The following is an 18118-nucleotide window of genomic DNA, read 5'->3' as shown; positions in this document are numbered from 1 at the left end:
CACGGGTGATTTTCTACTCTTCTAGCTATGTAAAACCAAGGTGGGTATACCTAGGGATGATACAAGATTGGGAAAACTATATGAGAATTATTTTAGTTTCATTCTGATTCTAATCTCAAATTCTTCAATACATTTAAAATTCTTGATAATTTGATAAACACATCCCATATAATAGATATGGCCAAAAATATTCTATAGGTTTGTAGATGTTCTCAACAATAATGGCTCACTAAAGCTAAAACATTCCATGTAGACAAGTACAGGCCAACTTTGAAAATCTTCAAGAAATAAAAGTAAAAATTGATTTGATGCTGCATTTTGACAACCATTTGTGATACTTTTCTCTTTCAACTGGATCAAATTTGACCAGTGCCTAATCCATTGGGGTTCAGAGTCTATAGAAAATTCTTAGATCTAATTTTTTGCTTTACAAAAAAATTTATCAGCAATTCTTATCAGAATTCATCATTCAAAACCCTTTCCATTACTACAACAACCTTATCACACTCATCAAAGCTTTTACTTAATCCATTGAATTAACAGCTGTGATAAATAGATATACAACCTAACTGGATTGCATTCAATTGCACAAGCCTTTACTTATACAATATCAAGATAACCAAGTAATTAAAAGGAGACAAGATTTAGAAAGAATTGATATGGGGATAGTTCATAATTTGTATTCATTTTCCTTGAAAATTGTATACAATTTACAATAGACTCAGAATGACCTTCAGAAGAAACACAGATCATTCTATATTCATGTATTCTCAAGATCTAATAGAGAAAATAGACAACAAATTTTGCACAAAATAATGGACCAAAAATAGACTAAGTATCACTTAGACAAGTAGAATTTGGACCCTTTCTCTAGCCCTAGAATCTCACTTATTCAGTGTGAGATGCAACAAGCTTTAGGCTAAGAGAAAATGACAGTTGTCTCTTACAAGGAATATTTGCATACACCTATCACAAAATGACAAAAAAATGTTGGTAACAAAAGATGTCAAAGTAGAAACATTCTTTTAGTGGTTCAGCTTCTATCACATGCTTTAATGTTGCTAAGTTGACTACTATTCTAGTCCTTCTTTATATGCAACAGCCAAATTAACCAATGATGAAGTTTCTTCTAATGATGGCACACCAACCTCCACCTATGGATCTTCACTGCCTTTATCTAATATGGTAGGAACAACATCTACCTTTTTCACTACTTTAGTCATATCAACATCATGTAGACCCAAGCTTGCAATTGAAGGTGATTGTTTATTTTTTTCTTCTTGTTCGAGTTGGGCTTGTGTAGTGACAGTGTCAATGATTTGGATTTCTTCACCTTGTAGCTCATCACTATTAGTTTCATCTTCATTAAATTGTTCACCCGGAGCCATTTATGCCATCCACTTGTCAAATAATGTATCATCTGGCCAATTGAATTGCAAAATATCCCTATATCTTTTTAGCACATATTCAGCTTCATTATTAATGGTAATGAATTCTTTTTTTAAAGAATCAAAGAATATTCGGGCCTTTACCATTTCTTCTATTGTGGTAGCCCACCATGTATGCCCTGATTCATTAATGACTTGATTCATTCTTAAATAGAATAAATCATCAAGTTCCTTTGCCCATTCATCTTTTCTTTTCAAATTATTCTTTTTATCTAGGGCATAAAGAAACAATCTAAATTTCTAGCTCTTGTAGTTTTTCAAGTAGCCTACTACTCTTTTTTGTAAGTGAATCCTTTTATTATCAAAGTCAGCAAGATCAGAAACAATATCGAATGTTTATTCAATTTGATCAAAAGAATCATCTATAATAGAGAAACACAAAAATGTTATTTCTTTCTCCCTTCTCACCCATTTATTCACAATAAGCATTAGAGCCTCATCATTAGCTTTCAAATCCTCCCAGACACTAATCACCTTGGCCAACTGATCATAAATTAGCAGCCATTCAACTTTGTCCCCCAAATATGTGAGAGCTTTTCTTAGTTTATTTTCATATTTGGATTCCAATTCTACATGTAAAGCCCACAGTTTGCCTTTTTCTTCTTCAAAATCCTCAACAATGTAGTATTGTGGCTTTTGGGGTGTATCTAGTATTTCTATGAGGGGGTTGGATTTGAAGGGATCAACGTGGGGGTGAGAGTATGTTATTATTGGTCTAGTGGATCTTCCCAATAGCTTGTTCTCAAGATCAATTCTCTTTTTTACCTCTTTATTGTAGGCATCCACCACTATTTCATACTTTCTCTACAACTCAATCATTTCCTTTTCTTCCCTTTCTACAGAAGCCAAGGAAAATTGAGAATAATCCACATTCATGTGGGTTGCCTGTACATGTGAAGTATCAACAACTCTCCTCACAATGATACTCCCTGTTAGTCCTGATCATTAGGTTGTGATGGAGTAGCCCTAGATCCTTTTCTTAATGACCACATAACAAGAGTAGCTTGGTCATTACTGAATGCAATTCCCAAGAATTCCCTTTTATCTGGATCTTGCAATCCCAAATTATTTGACATAGAATTAAAAATCAAGGCATCAACAATATCCCAATTGGGTAATAATAAAATGTTTGTAGCCTTTACCATCCATCTCCCCTCTTCAGAGGTTACATTATGGAATTCTTGTATCATTTGTTCCTTTATTTGATCCTAAATGGAGCCTTCATCCATTTCTGGATGCTCTACTTTTATATTTTTACATCTTTCCTCAAAATTGTGCATGTTTACCCTCCAAGAAAATTGATGGAAAGCCCTAGATTTTACAAAACTATCATCAGACAAAAATTGATGATTGGTTTTTTCTAAAACAAGGTCTAATTCCCTTCCCTTGAAATCTGCTATAGTTAACTCAAAACTTGGCACGAGAGGCTCCTGGGGGTTCCCTTCATCAATCTCTGCTTGGGTAACAAAGACTACCCCTTGTGATCCAATTTGTTCAATTTGCTCATCAGTGAGTTGCTCCTCCTCAATTCTCATAGGGGTTTTGGAAGGTGAGTAACTTTCATCATGTGGTTGCTCTTCCCTTATTATCTTTTTTCTCTTAGGAGAGGATTCAGGTGGCCTTTCTTCAAAAATAGCACTAATAGATTCAACTATCTATTTTTCTTTATTCACAATAGTCCTTTAATCTTGAATGACAGTATATCCTATCCTCCTTTGCAAAACCAGTGGGCCTGCCCCTATATTGGGATTGAAACCCAATCTCCTCATCATTTCCCTTGCTTTATCTAGAAAAGAATCAATAAAATGTTGCTTTTTCTCATTCATTACCTCCATTATTTTGGGGAATATACTCATAAGCTTATTTATTCTATTTGCAGAAGTCATAGCATTACTAAGAGGGCTATAATCTTTATCAAAACAGTTAATGTAATCCAAAACTTTTGAACAGAATCTCCATTTTTCTTTCTTTGTTTCTTGCTCCTGCAAAGAGTATTCATTCCTTATTACACCTTTAGGGAAATAAAATTCATGTTGAACTAGACGAAGCTTGATTCTATGCCTAAGAGTAGAATTAAAGAAATCTTCTGCATCACAAAAATGAGAGTGAGATACTGCCATTTTATACTAATCCAAAAATTTGTAGAGGAAGACCCACCCATCCTTGGTTATTACAAATTGGTGGGCTACTGTGCAAGTGGGAAAAAATGATCTTGTTCCCCTTTTGTGCAAAAAGGCTTCTTCCACTCCTCCCAACTATCACAAAAATTCAATCACTCCTACCTTTAAGGGCACTTGGTAAGGTAGTACATGGGGTGTCCCTTTGAATCCATAAACTTTGATGATAGTTGAAACTGAATAGGGGATGATATCTCCCCAATTATGTGAAACTTTCAGACTATGGAGTTTGTCCATAGGCCTAACAAGATGCATTAGTGTCTTAGGAATTCTGAGATTGTCCCTCAATATGAGGCATCTCAGTTTGGAGGCAAAGTGCCTATCAAATCTAACAAAACTAGCATTTTCTTCCTCCCCAGTCATATCTGCCTTCCATAATTGAACTGGTAATGCTTCTCCCTCTTGTTCTCTATTTAGAACCATTTCTTTACCAAAGTATGTAACACCTTTAAACAAAAACATATGCATTAACAAGGAGTATTAGCCCCAAACCTTCTCCACCTTGCCCTTTGCAATCCCCACCAATCCACTGTGAATCTCATTAGCCAAGTAGGAAGCAAAATAAAAAATTATTTCTACACTAAATGAGGATATTTGAGTGATCATATACATAAAACTCACAGGGATAGAGTCTTCTTTATCCTCTCCAAAAACTCTGCACAGGGTCCTATATATTTCTACTACCCTGGCATTGAAGCATGATTTTTTGAAAGGTTCTTTAGAGGAGGATGATATTGCTGGTAGGTGTCCAATTCTACCAATGTGTGCCTTTAGTGCACCTTTTCTAACTACATCCTTCTTTGACATATATTCTTTTTCTAATTCTGTCAAATTAATGGGCACATGATACCTAGTCAGAGGTCACAAACAGAAAAATTCCCTAATCTCTTTTGGACTGATGGTGATTAAAATTTCACCATCTACTCTTCTCGTTACCCTAGTGGCTTGATCATAACTCTTCACCACAGCCTCAAGGAGGTCATAATCCATAAACACAATGGGAACAAGTAACTTTCCCAGGTCAAAATTCCACATAATTGCATGTGGGGCATACAATTTCCTTTTTGCAAACCACTTCTTGAAAAAATTTAAACTAGTTTGTGAGGTTTGAGCATCCTGGACCCAATTACCCTTGTCATACAATCCATCAGCTATTCTCAACCTAGGGTTTAATGAGGTCAACCTTTTAACTTGCACTATTTCTATAGTAGACTAAGGTAGCAACTCAAGCAAGTCATCATGTACATTTCTATACAAATAATTTACTTGACCTAAAAATCCCTTCTTTGGAGGTATCTTTGATTATACTTTGTAGAAATGAAACACCTACAGAGATTACAACAAATTTACTTACTTGAATTCCATCCTCATTTTCCTCTGTATTCTTGCAGATTTTTCTATGAACAATCTGCTTCACAAGTTTTCCAAACTTCAACATGATTTTCTTCAGTAATTGCTTCTACTCAAGAATAGCTCAAAATCTTTGCTCACATAAGGTGAAACTGATGAAATCTTCTATATTATACTTTTTTCCCTCACATTAGAAGCTTTCATGTCTAATTAATACACAGAGTGGCAACATATTCTACATTTAAATCTACATCATCGATCTTTAAAAATGCTACGATCATGGGATATGGAGAAAGACAACTAGGTGTTGCACTTGACAAGTTAGTCAATCGATCCAATGAAAATTACCCACGTACATAGCTTTTTCCTTGATGACACTTCTGTCTGGACCCACTAGTGACTAAGTACATGTGTCAATAGGTCACTACTTCATTATACATAAAGAACAAGCATCTTTCCATAGCAAAGCAGTGACAACCATTGATCTATCTTGATCTTGCAGATGATATGTTACTGTACTGCTTAGAAAGATAGTGGTGTGCCCTCCTTCGCTACCTTGCTATATGTATCCCTAGCAATTCTTCATGTTGAGACAAAAATGGCCATTGATTTGAGATTAAATCAAAGGTGGAGAAACTACATGAAGTTTCCTGAAAGGTGGTGGACCCCATACTCACTATTTCGCTTAGCTTAAACAACTTGTAACTTTCCAAAGCAAGATAGCAAGGATTGTTGATTTTTCTTTTCTTTGATGATCAGGATCTCTTGTACACTTGATTAGTGGGGCATGTGTCTAGAGTATTGATGACATAGGATATTCTACACTGCTAGTACCCAACAAGACTTTACTTTAGTCCTAGTCATCATCCATGTTACTAGAAGTCCCACCGGTGGTTGATTTTACAACGCCTCACTACTTCGCTAATAGCGAGATGCTAGAATTTTTTGATAGCGAGGTAGTGAGCTCTAGAAATTTTAATAAATCTTGGCATCATAAAATACTAGGACCCATCAATTTTTTATTGCTCCTACCAACTGCTTCTAACAACAATAGTTATTACTAATCATGTCACCTAGACAAATCATGGTTATTGATAAATTTTGATGCCACTGTGCCTTTGATTTTGCAGCACCTCATTACTTTACTAACAATGAGATGTAGACTTTTTCTAATAGCAAGGTATTGAGACATCAGAAAAACCATCATTCTAGTGCTAACTTCTGACTACTTCCATTGGGTCCCTTTTTTCATTCTAACAAAACTTGCCAGGTGTCTATGACTGAATGATTGGCAAGAAAATAAATCTTTGATTGTTGTGTTTCATTTCGTGGTCCCATTTTACAACTTTCTAGCACTCGCTACCTCATTTTACATAAAGAGTGCCCATATTTTCATAGCGAGGAAATGACAATGGTTGATCTAATTAGATTGGACGGTAGGGGAATCTGAGAGGAAAAGTAGCTCGGGGGCGTGGAGGATAAAAGACCATAGAATATTCATCTTATTTGAAAATTCAAACATTTTTCGCTCAAAAAATTATGAATGGACTGAAACATAGGGTTCTCACAAAATTTTCAAAGGCTAACAAAATAATGACTTAGCTAGAAACCCATTTATCAATTTATGGAGACAATCTGAAATTTCTATATCTGGGCAAAGGATTTCTACCATACAAAAATTCAAACCAATAGTGGCTCTATTAGAAGACATTGAATTCTTTGGATTCAAAAGAGGGATCAAAATTTTTGAGAGAAGTAGACCACACACATACTCCCAACAGATCAACCACTTACTAAGAGAACAACGCACACAGGAAAACTATGCACAAGAAACTACACATAGACAAAAGGATTTACAAATATGTACAAGAATAGCCTTTACCCACTTTGTAAAGTAGCCAGTAGCTAGTGCTAGACTTGGGAGAAATATCTCCTATGAAATCCATACCACACTATTGAAAGGGTGCTTGAACCTCTACTAGCTTCAATGAAGTATTACCTGAGAACCTCAATTTTTTTGCAAACCTCTGACAAGGGTCACATTTCCTAATCATAATTTGAGCATCCTTGAAAGGGGAAGGCCACCAAAATCCAACCCTCATCACTTTATGTGCAGTGGTATTGGCCATATAGTGTCCTCCACACACTCCATCATGCATTTCATTCAAGACTTCTCCCTCCTTTTCTTGATCAATACACTTTAGTAGAACTCCCTCAAAATTTCTCCACCACAAACTACCTTGGACAATTATGTATCTAATGGCTTGTAATTTAGTACTCCTCTTTTCATTTTTAGGCAAATGGGGAGGAGCTTCCAAGTGTTGTAAGTAATAAATGACATTGGTGTACCAATCACAATGATCCATATCACATAAGTCAGGTCTGAGGTCATCAACTACCACATTTATCTGACTGGCATCTAAATTAGATTTAACCATGAGTTTAGCCAAACCTTGACCTCTTACCAACTTAGTTATCTACATTTCAATATTAAATTCTTGAATCCTGTTGATCCATCTACACCTTCTGCCTGATACTTCTTGTTGAGAAAATATATCTTTCACTGCAGCACTAGTTACAAAAGCAAAGATAGCAGAACCTACTAGGTAGCATCTAAAAGCCTTTATAGCCTTTACTAAAGCATATGCCTATTTTTCATTTATCTCATATTTCAATTTAGCAGGCTGTAGTGACTTACTAAGAAAGACAATGGGTTGTTCATATCCTTCTTCATTTTTCTGCAACAAGACTGTAGCTATAGTGTGGAAGGATGCAAAATAAAAAATATGCATGGGTTTTGAATAATCTAGAGTTCTCAGTACTAGAGAATTTTTTATTGCAATTTTAATATCCTAGAATGCTTGTGAAGTCTCACCATTCCAATCTATAGCAGCTCTCTTCTTGAGCATCTTTGAGATAGGTCTACTGATTTCAGCAAAATTGGTAACAAAAATTCTAAGAAAATTAACTTGGCCAAAGAAGGATTGAATTCCTTTTACATTCTTTGGCTTGGGGACTTTATCAATAGCTACTACTCTCTTAGGGTCTATTTTTACCCCATCCTTGGACACTATATGTCCAAGTAATTTGCCTTCTGCCACCACAAATGTGCATTTCTTTGGGTTCAAGAATACTCCATAGTCCAGAGCTTTGATAAAGATTTTCTCCAAATGCCTACAGTGATCCTTAGCCTTCTTAGAATATGTTGTAAGATCATCCTAGTATACAATCATAAATTTGTCAATATAATCATGAAATGCCACATTCATGGCTCTTTGGAAAGTAGCTCCTTCATTAATCAGGCCAAATGGCATCCTTACATATACATGTGTTCCCCATGGGGTTGTGAAGGCTATCTTGAATTGTTCACTTTCCTTTACCAAAACGTTATTGTACCTAGAGAAACTATCCATCATTGACATTAGCTCAGACCTAGTCACTTGCTGCAACATGGATTCCATATTGGGTAATCCATAATTGTCCTTCAAAGATGCAATGTTCAAATTCCTAAAATCCATGCATAATCTTATATCTCCATTCTTCTTTCTAACAGGCACCAAATTTGAAACCTAGGTGGAATGCCTAATTGGTTTGATTATTCCCCCATCCCTTAGTTTCATCAACTCTTCTTGCATTTGGGAGCTAGGGTAGGGTTTACTGGTCTTTTCTTTTGTCTGAAAGGTTTTACATCATCTTTTAATGGTATGACATGCTGGAATAAATCTTCCTTGTAAGCCTTAAGGTCATCACATGACCATGCAAAAGCATGTCTATACTTCCTAAGAAAGTCAATCAATGTTTTTCTAATTTTAGCATGTAGGTTTTGGCCAATATAAACCTTTTTGGGAGCTTCACAAGTACCCAAGTTTATCTCTTCTAATTCCTAAGGCTTAGGGTCCTTAACTCCTAGTTTCACTCTATCCTGGTTATCAAAAACACTTTCCAAAACCACTAACCCCTTAGGCACCTTATTGGTTTTCAATTGCATAATCTCCTAGCCAAAAATGGTTTCCTTACTATCTATGGTTTCAATTAAATCATTGCAATCCATTTCCTAACCATGGTACTTGTCTTCATTTAACAAAAAGTTTATAATGTCTTTGTCTTCTTCAAAGACTTGCCAATTTTTAATGTTATCAGGTATGGAAGGTCTATTTTGTACCTCAATTTGAGATATCCCTCCAAATGATATCTCCTTAGGCCTGATTGCTACATTCACTAACAAATGAGCCATCTTATTTTGATTCCTATCTCTCTATGAGATACCAAATGCATCAAAAGATTCTATCTAATCCCAAACTGCATTTCTATACTACTTTAATCTCCTATTCTTGGATGCATATGTTTCTTTTATTTGGGAGATAACTAATTCAGAATCCCCTATGACATTTAATTTCTTAATCCCATGATGTGAGGCAACTTTCAGTCCTAGAAACAAGGCTTCATATTCTGCAATATTACTTGTGCAAGAAAACTTCAAATTGAATGAATATCTGAAAGTATTTTTTTCAGGGGAGACAAAAACTACCCCTACCCCAGAACCTTCTTTTGAACTTTCCCCATCAAAAAACATTATCCATAATACTTGTCAATTTATGCAACATTCAACTTCATGTTCAATGATAGCAAAAAAATTTTCAACTTCTTGAATAATCAATTCAACTCTGAAGGCATTTACACCAGTATCTAAGAGACAAGTGGAGTCTCTATCAATTTTTTCCCCTAAAATGTGACTAACCCTAGGCTCTCTATTTACCTTGATCAATTTATCCCCTACGTGGAAAGTAGCATAGGTCAAGTCACACTACAAGCTTCCCCTCATAGCAACACTCTTTTTTTTGGAGAGTAACATTCCATAATATGGAGGTATATCCACTAGAAGGACATATATGGTTAACTCAACTTTAAGATATGTAGCTAACTTGAATGGTAAAGCATTTATGGTGCCTATGACTGGGACTTCCCTAGCATCCAGTCCTCTACATCTACCCTGCTTGATGTCCACTTTTAACCCTAAAGCTTCCATTACTTTGAAAGGCATTATGGTGTTAGAAGCCCCTGAGTCTATCATACAATTTTTTAGGGTTTTCCCTTGTATGATCAGACTAAGGAAAAAAGGGTCAATATCTTCTATGAATGCCATTGAGGAATCATCTAAAAACATATGGGGAATCTAGGATATGATATCACTTTCCTCTACTACTAATGGAGTTTATTGGGTAACAGTTTTTTCTAAGCCAATATTATTATTTCCTATCCCTCCCCACCATGATAGAGCCTTGCTCTTATGTTCTTCAATTCTAAGTAGTTCAGACAAAGGTACTTTTATAGTTATTTGGGACAACATAGATATCATATCAACAGGTTCAACAATAGTGGGTTTTACAAGAGTACCTGGAGTTGAAGTCTTTTCAACAGTAGTCACCACTGTTTGCTTGATAGTATCAGGTTCTAATTTCTTTGGTTGCACAACTACTTTTGCTATTTTATTTATTTGAAATTGAACCTTCTTTTTTGGTTCCCACTTCTTACCCTTGTTTTCATTGATCTTAGGAACATCTACATTGATGTTCTTATTTTGATCATTCATCTTATGGGTGATATCTTTGATGAATACACTGGATGGCTTTCCTGCATCATTATTTACTATTCTATTTCTTAGATTGTAGTTACTATGGACCTGGGAAATCATTTCTACTGTGATTCTATAAATCTCCTCTTTGGAGGGCATTCTTAAGCTTGTGTGACCTACATTAGAAGACGTAACACATACCTTATCTGTATCATAACCTTCATCATCTGAAAGCACTTGTTGATGATGTAAATGATAAGCAATTCTCTGACTGGTAACATCATTTTCAGGTTCCACAAAATCAAAATATATACATTCATCACACATGCTCACCGTATTGCAACTTATATCATCATGGCTTTTATCTTCACTTCCTTCTTCAGGCTACACACCTTGATCTTGGGCAAATTACTGAGCAACAAGACAATAATTAGTAGAATGAGGTGATTGACATACAATGCACTATGGTACATCATCATTCACATTTATAGTATTCCTTTGTAGGGGATCTGGGGTACCCTTATCCTTCATATTTTGTGTTTTTTTGGGGACTGGCTTACCATCTTTCCACTAGGTGGTGTAAGGGTAATTTTGCATTCTAGGTTGCCTATTGAAATTGCTCTTATTTGCAGGAGTTCTCTCAGTAACATTTGGCTTATTGAAAGTAGTGGGATTCATCTTCTTTAGTAATTCCAAAACCTAGCTTATATTAGGTTCTTTTGGATTCTTTCCTATAGGAGTTTTATCACCCTCCCTTTTGTTATTGTTCTTGGGATTAAAAAGCTTTTGATCATCCCTCCTACCCAGTTTGCTAGATGCCTTCTTCTTATTCTCTATATTCTCTACAATTTATAGGCATCCCTTAAAGTTTTGGGATCCTTATCCCTCAATTGATAAGCCATTTTTCTATCAAAAGCATTGAAATATGTTGTTAGACAGACATCCTCATTTAACCTCATAACTTGAAATAGTCTATATACCTTTTTGAAATCTTACATTGATGTTAAATGTGGAATCATTTTTATTTTTCTTGATATTATTGAATTCATTCAACATGAATCCTACATTAGTGTTGTCTCCATATTGCTCTTTGAAAAATTTTTGCAAGTCAGTCCACGAAGTGATACTATCATCAGGCAATCTCCTAAACCGATCCCTCGCATCCTCAGTTAGGGAATGAACAAACAATTTCATTACCATATCTTCATGTTCAACTTCATAATCATTTAAAATATCAATAAAAATTCTCAAATGTTCTTCATTAGTAACATCATTAGTCCCTGATAACTTAACCACTTTGTCTCTTAAATAAAATGATATGGGATGTGGAGCACCAGGAATACTAGCAAATGAAATTTGTCTATACTTTTCTAGATATACAGGTTTCTTCTAGAAACTAGGAACATTTGAGGTACTTGCTATGTTAGCTTGGCTTAGAGGAACAACTTGGGATTGTTGAGGTTGGACAAAGGGGACTTGGGTACTAATGGTGGAAGATGAGGTAGGGGTAGATTGGGATATTCCCTGAGTTCAGATTATTGGACCACTAGCTGGTGCAGGAGTTGCAGATGGGATAGAAAAATTTGGCCATGAAACCAATGCAGAATCAAATTTTATGAATTGGATTTTTCTCTTAGTTTCTGTGGCTTGAGCTTCATTCTCAACCTTTTCAAGTTCTTTTGTAAGATCTTCCTTCTCCTTTCTAGCCTTCTCCAGATCTAGATCTAATTTTGACATGGAGGGTTGTATGGGTTTTTTTGGAAGAGCTTAAGGTTCATTTATTTGGATTCCTATAGCTTTTCCTTTCCCTTTATCTGGAGCTTTTGCAATGGGTTCTACGGGGTCCACTTGATTAGGTTTATAGGCCTGGACTTGAGTAATAACTGGTTCTTGCCTTTGATTTAGGCATTTTTCTTGTTCTTGAAATTTAGCTCTCAAATTGTCTACTCTCCAAATACATTAGTCTGGAGAGTTGTGGTATTTTCTTCTAACTTTTTATATAGCTCCTTTAAGGCAGCCATCCTTCTCAGTAGAGTATCCCTTTCTATTATGGCATCCAAGGTGGCTTGCTCCTTTTCCTTTTCAAGATGAATGTGTTTAGCTTCTTCTTTAGCAATCTATTTTTTTAGAACTCCTATCTCAGAATACACTTCTTTAGGATCTACAGAAGTATCCTCTGAATCAGTAGGATCATCAAGATCTATAAGATTTGGCTCCACATATGGGGTTGTCCAGTAATTCAAAGGATCGTCAAATGAATCCATAAATCCTAGCTTGTAGTTCATGTTTGCTATGGGATCTGGCCTTGATGAAGAAATTCCTATCGTGGACACATCTTTGTCCTAAAAAACTCTCTTTCCTAGTAATGGGGTACTAAAAATGCCTCCTAAGAGTCTTGTACTATTAGATTCAGAACTAAGTGAAGAAGACTCTCTCCCCAATACTGGTTGATACTGGGAATTGAGAGATGCATTACCTCTAGGCTTCTAGGTAGGATTTGGATCTATCCTTTTCTTATTTTGGTTCTTCTTACCACCTAAAGGTAAATAAGTATACATTGGTACATCAGGATTGGCTCTCATATAAGCTCTTGTATTTTTTCTCTTGTCAGCCATATTCACCTTTTGCTAAAATAAGCACTAGCTTCAAAACCTTGACTGAGTCGCCACCCTATTCTTGGGAAAATATATAATGACAATTATTTTTGACTCAAAGGAAAAACAAACAAATAGAACTAGAAAAATTGGATGTAAATAAACCAATCACTAGGATCCTCAGGCTACAACTCTTTCTTGTTAGAGAAGACACTTGGATAAGCTGGATACGTCAGTGTGTAGTTGTGGTACTTGGGCTAGTCTTTCTTTAAATTCTCAAGTTTTGTCACTAAATAGTCCCTTATAATCATGGGAAAAACTTACATAACCTGACACACATGTACATAGTAGGACCAAAGAAACTGTAGTACTTTTCTTAGATGTGTTGGACAACTCCTCAGCAGAGTCAACATTTTGTTGGTGACTCGGATGGGCAAAACCGAACTGAAAAAAGGACTGAAATTTTCAATGAACACTAGAGATTCTAGTCCTTTCAACAAAATGGATTGCAATCTTATCTCCCCAGTAGAGTCATCATTTTGTTGGTGACTCAAATGGGAAAAACCCAACAGAAAATAGGATTGAAATTTTCAATGAACACTAGAGACTCTTATCCTTTCAACAAAATGGATTCCCACCTTATCTCCCTAGTAGAGTCACCATTTTGTTGGTGTTTTAAATCTACTAAGAAACAAAACGCTTAATACCAAGATGACAATACACACACCATCTAAAGACTAGCCAAATCTTGCTAGCAATTGTATGTGTAACACCATTTGGGCCCAACCTCAACAAAACCATAGGTGGTTTTCTACTAATCTGGCTTTGCAAAATTAGGGTGGGTATACCCAAGGATGATAAAAGATTGGGAAAACTGTATGAGAAATATTTTAGTTTCATTATGATTCTCATCTCAAATTCTCCAATACATGTACAATTCTTGATAATTTGATAAACACGTCCCATATAACAGCTATGGCAAAAAATCTTCTATAGGTCTACAGATTTTCTCAACAATAATGGCTAACTAAAGATAAAACATTCTAAGTAGACAAGTACAGGCCAACTTTAAAAATCTTTATGAAATAAAAGTAAAAATTGATTTAATGCTGCATTTTGACAACCATTTGTGATACTTTTCTCTTTCAGCTGGATCAAATTTGATTAGTGCCTAATCCATTGGGGTTCAAAGTCTATAGAAAATTATTAGATCTAATTTTTTTCCTTACAACCAATTTTATTAGCAATTCTTATCAGAATTCATCATTCAAAACCCTTTTCATTACTACAACAACCTTATCACATTCATCAAAGCTTTTACTTAATCCATTGAATTAACAACAGTGATAAATAGATATACAACCTAACTGGATTGCATTCAATTGCACAAGCCTTTACTTATACACTATCAAGATAACCAAGTAATTAAAAGGAGACATGATTTAGAAAGAACTGATATGGGGACAGTTCATAATTTGTATTCATTTTCCTTGAAAATTGTATACAATTTACAGTAGACTTAGAATGAGCTTTAGAAGAAACACAGATCGTTCTATATTCATGTATTCTCAAGATCTGATAGAGAAAATACACCACAAATTTTGCTCAAAATAATGGACCAAAAATAGACTAAGTATCACTTAGACAATTAGAATTTAGACCCTTTCTCTAGCCCTGGAATCTCACTTATATAGTGTGAGATGCAACAAGCTTCAGGCTAAGAAAAAATGATAGGTGTCTCTTACAAGGAATATTTACATACACCTATAACAAAATGACAAAAAAATGTTGGTAACAGAAGATGTCTAAGTCAAAACATTCTTTTGGTGGGTCAGCTTCTGTCACATGCTTTAATATTGCTGAGTTGGCTACTATTCTGATTCTTCTTTGTATGCAACAACCAAATTAACCAACGATGAATTTTGTTCTAATGATGGTATGCCAACCTCCACTTGTGGGTCTTCACCACCTTTATCCTATATGGTAGGAACAATACCTAGCTTTTTCAGTTCTTCAATCATATCAACATCATGTGGGCCTAGGCTTGCAACTGAAGGTGATTGTTTATTTTTGTCTTCTTGTTCTAGAGTTGGGCTTGTGTAGTGATAGTATCAATGATTTTGATTTCTTCACCTTGCACCTCATTACTGTCAGTTTCATCTTCATTAAATTGTTCATCAAGAGTCATTTCTACCATCCACTTGTCAAATAATGTATCATCTAGCCAATTGAATTGTAAAATATTCCTCTGTTTTTTCAGCACATATTTAGCTTCACTATTAAAGGTAATGAATTCTTGTTTTAAAGAATCAAAGAATATTTGGGCCTTCACCATTTATTTTCTTGTGGTAGCCCACCATGCATGCCCTAATTCATTAATGACTTGATTCATTCTTAAATAGAAAAAATTATCAAGTTCCTTTGCCCATTCTTCTTTTCTTTTCAAATTATTCTTTTTATCTAGGGCATGAGGAAACAAACTGAATTTCTAGCTCTTGTAGTTTTTCGAGTAGAGTACTACTATTTTTTGTAAATGAATCCTTTTATTATCAAAGTTAGCAAGATCAGAAACAATATCAAATGGTTTTTTCAATTTGATCAAAAGAATCATCTATAACAGAGAAACACAAAAATGTTATTTCTTTCTCCCTTCTTACCCATTTATTCACAATAGGCATTAGAGCCTCATCATTACCTTTCAAATCCTCCCAGACACTGATCACCCTGGCCAGTTGATCATAAATTAGCGGCCATTCACCTTTGTCCCCCAAATATGTGAGAGCTTTTCTTAGTTTATTTTCATATTTGGATTCCAATTCTACATGTAAATCCCATAGTTTTCCTTTATCTTCTTCAAAATCCTCAGCAGTGTAGTATTTTGGCTTTTGGGGTGTATCTGGTATTTCTATGAAGGGGGTGGATTTGAAGGGTTCAATTTGGGGGCGAGGGTATGTTATTCTTGGCCTAGTGGATCTTCCCAATTGTAGACACCTAAATTTGATTACACCGCTTTAGTAATCCTATTTAGTTATCTCTAAAGGCATCATTAATTAAATTCTTATTTAATTAATATTTTTCCATCCCCTAAATAATTAATTTAATTAATCATCTATATTCCTAATTGATAAATCAAATAACCTATTATTTATCAATTAAATCCTATTCTTCTATCTAATTCCAAAAATCCTCATTTATTAAATAAATCTATTTGATAAATAAAATTCTCAAATCTAAAAACCCCTAACTTATCTCTAACCCCTTTTTTTGCCTAATCCACACCATCCACCCATACCAACTAAACTTAGCCACTAACTCACCCACCCTCATTAATGCCATCCACTTGCACATCTCTAACATCCCTAATCTAATCTTAAACCCAAGCCTAATCCACCCCCTAATGTTGTCACATTCCCTAAGCAAGTTTAAGACTTTCCTAAACCAAACCAAAGTCTCCCCTCAAAAATCCCAACCACCAAGTCATGAGTGCTCTTACAAACCATAACAACCTCTTACAAGCCCACTCATGACTCTTACATCCATCTTCCACACTCTTCCCTCTTCCACACTCATTCCTCTTACATCTCTCTTACATACTCAACCCCACTCATCATGCCTTTAACCAACCCTTTACCCTACCCTCTCACACTCATCCTCCTTGTGACAAGTGTCACCTTCCCATTGGTGCTAAATAAGCACAATCCATGTGGTCTCCTTTGAGTGCATCCTAGCCCTCCTTAAGCCTTCATCTCTCCTTGCATCTTAGCCGTCCATCCCTCAAACCCTTAGCCTATAAATTGAATCCTATCCCAAGCCATTCAATCACAACCATTTGAGTAAAGTTATCATGCCTTTTTGAGAGCCAAAATCCATATCAATACCCTTATAATGCCAAATTGAGAGCTCACAAAGATAACAATTTGCCATTACTCATCTCCATTGAAGCCATTTTGAGCACTTGAGCATACATCCCCAATCCATAAATAGACACATCCCAAAAACAAGAGAACAATCTCATTGAGAGAGCCTATCCATGGCTCACATTCTCATTTGAGTTTGTCTTCTTTTTGTCTCTCTTATATGTTATTTTAGTTTAATGTGTAAATGTTTTCATTGAATTAATATTTCTAGCATATTAGATTAGTGTATACATTTTGGCATGCCCGGTGGGACCCTGCTATGGGTCATTTTTTTCATCCATTTGAATCTACATTTTGCTTTTACAAATTAACAATCTAGTGGTTTGTTGTTGTTTGAGTGGGTGCAAGGTGTTTTTTCTTGTTTTTGCAGGTTGAAGGATACACTAGAGAGAAAGACATACCCTTTAAAATCCAAAAATAACCAAGAAAACAAAAAAATTTGGAAAAAACCCACACCCGTCGATTCATTTTGTGCAGTGTCATCTCCGCAGATTGGCATCTCTGCTTGTCATCTCCGCAGATTGGTGTCTTCACCTATCGTCTCTACAGAACGTCATCTGTGAAAGCTCAACCATCATCTCCACCAACTCAAACTGTTTTTTGTGAGTTTTAGCATCTTCGCCTAGTTTTTTGCTATCAACGCTACCACTAGACTGTCATCTCCGCAGATCAGTGTCTCTGCTAGTTATTCTTTCGTCTTCGCAACCTAAACTGTCATCTCCGCCACTGCTAACCTAAACTATTGTCTTTGCAGATCGGTGTCTCTAAAAATTAGCATCTTTGCTTGTATCCTATTTTCTGTGCCACAAAACTAACCCGTCGTCTCTGCTTCTTTCTCTATCGTCTCCACAGATTAGCATCTTTGAATTTTGGCATTTTTGCCTTTTGAACTATTATCTCTGCCTGTTTATGTTGCATCTTATTTTTAGCATATCAGTTCCTGCACTAAGGAAAAAAGGGTCAATATCTTCTATGAATGCCATTAAGGAATCATCTAAAAACATATGGGGAATCTAGGATATGATATCAGTTTCCTCTACTACTAATGGGGTTTATTGGG

Source organism: Cupressus sempervirens, chromosome 11 (assembly GCF_028749045.1).
Source record: "Cupressus sempervirens isolate cs-2001-9-10 chromosome 11, ASM2874904v1, whole genome shotgun sequence".
Classification (NCBI taxonomy): Eukaryota; Viridiplantae; Streptophyta; class Pinopsida; order Cupressales; family Cupressaceae; genus Cupressus; species Cupressus sempervirens.
This window is presented reverse-complemented; position numbering follows the sequence as displayed.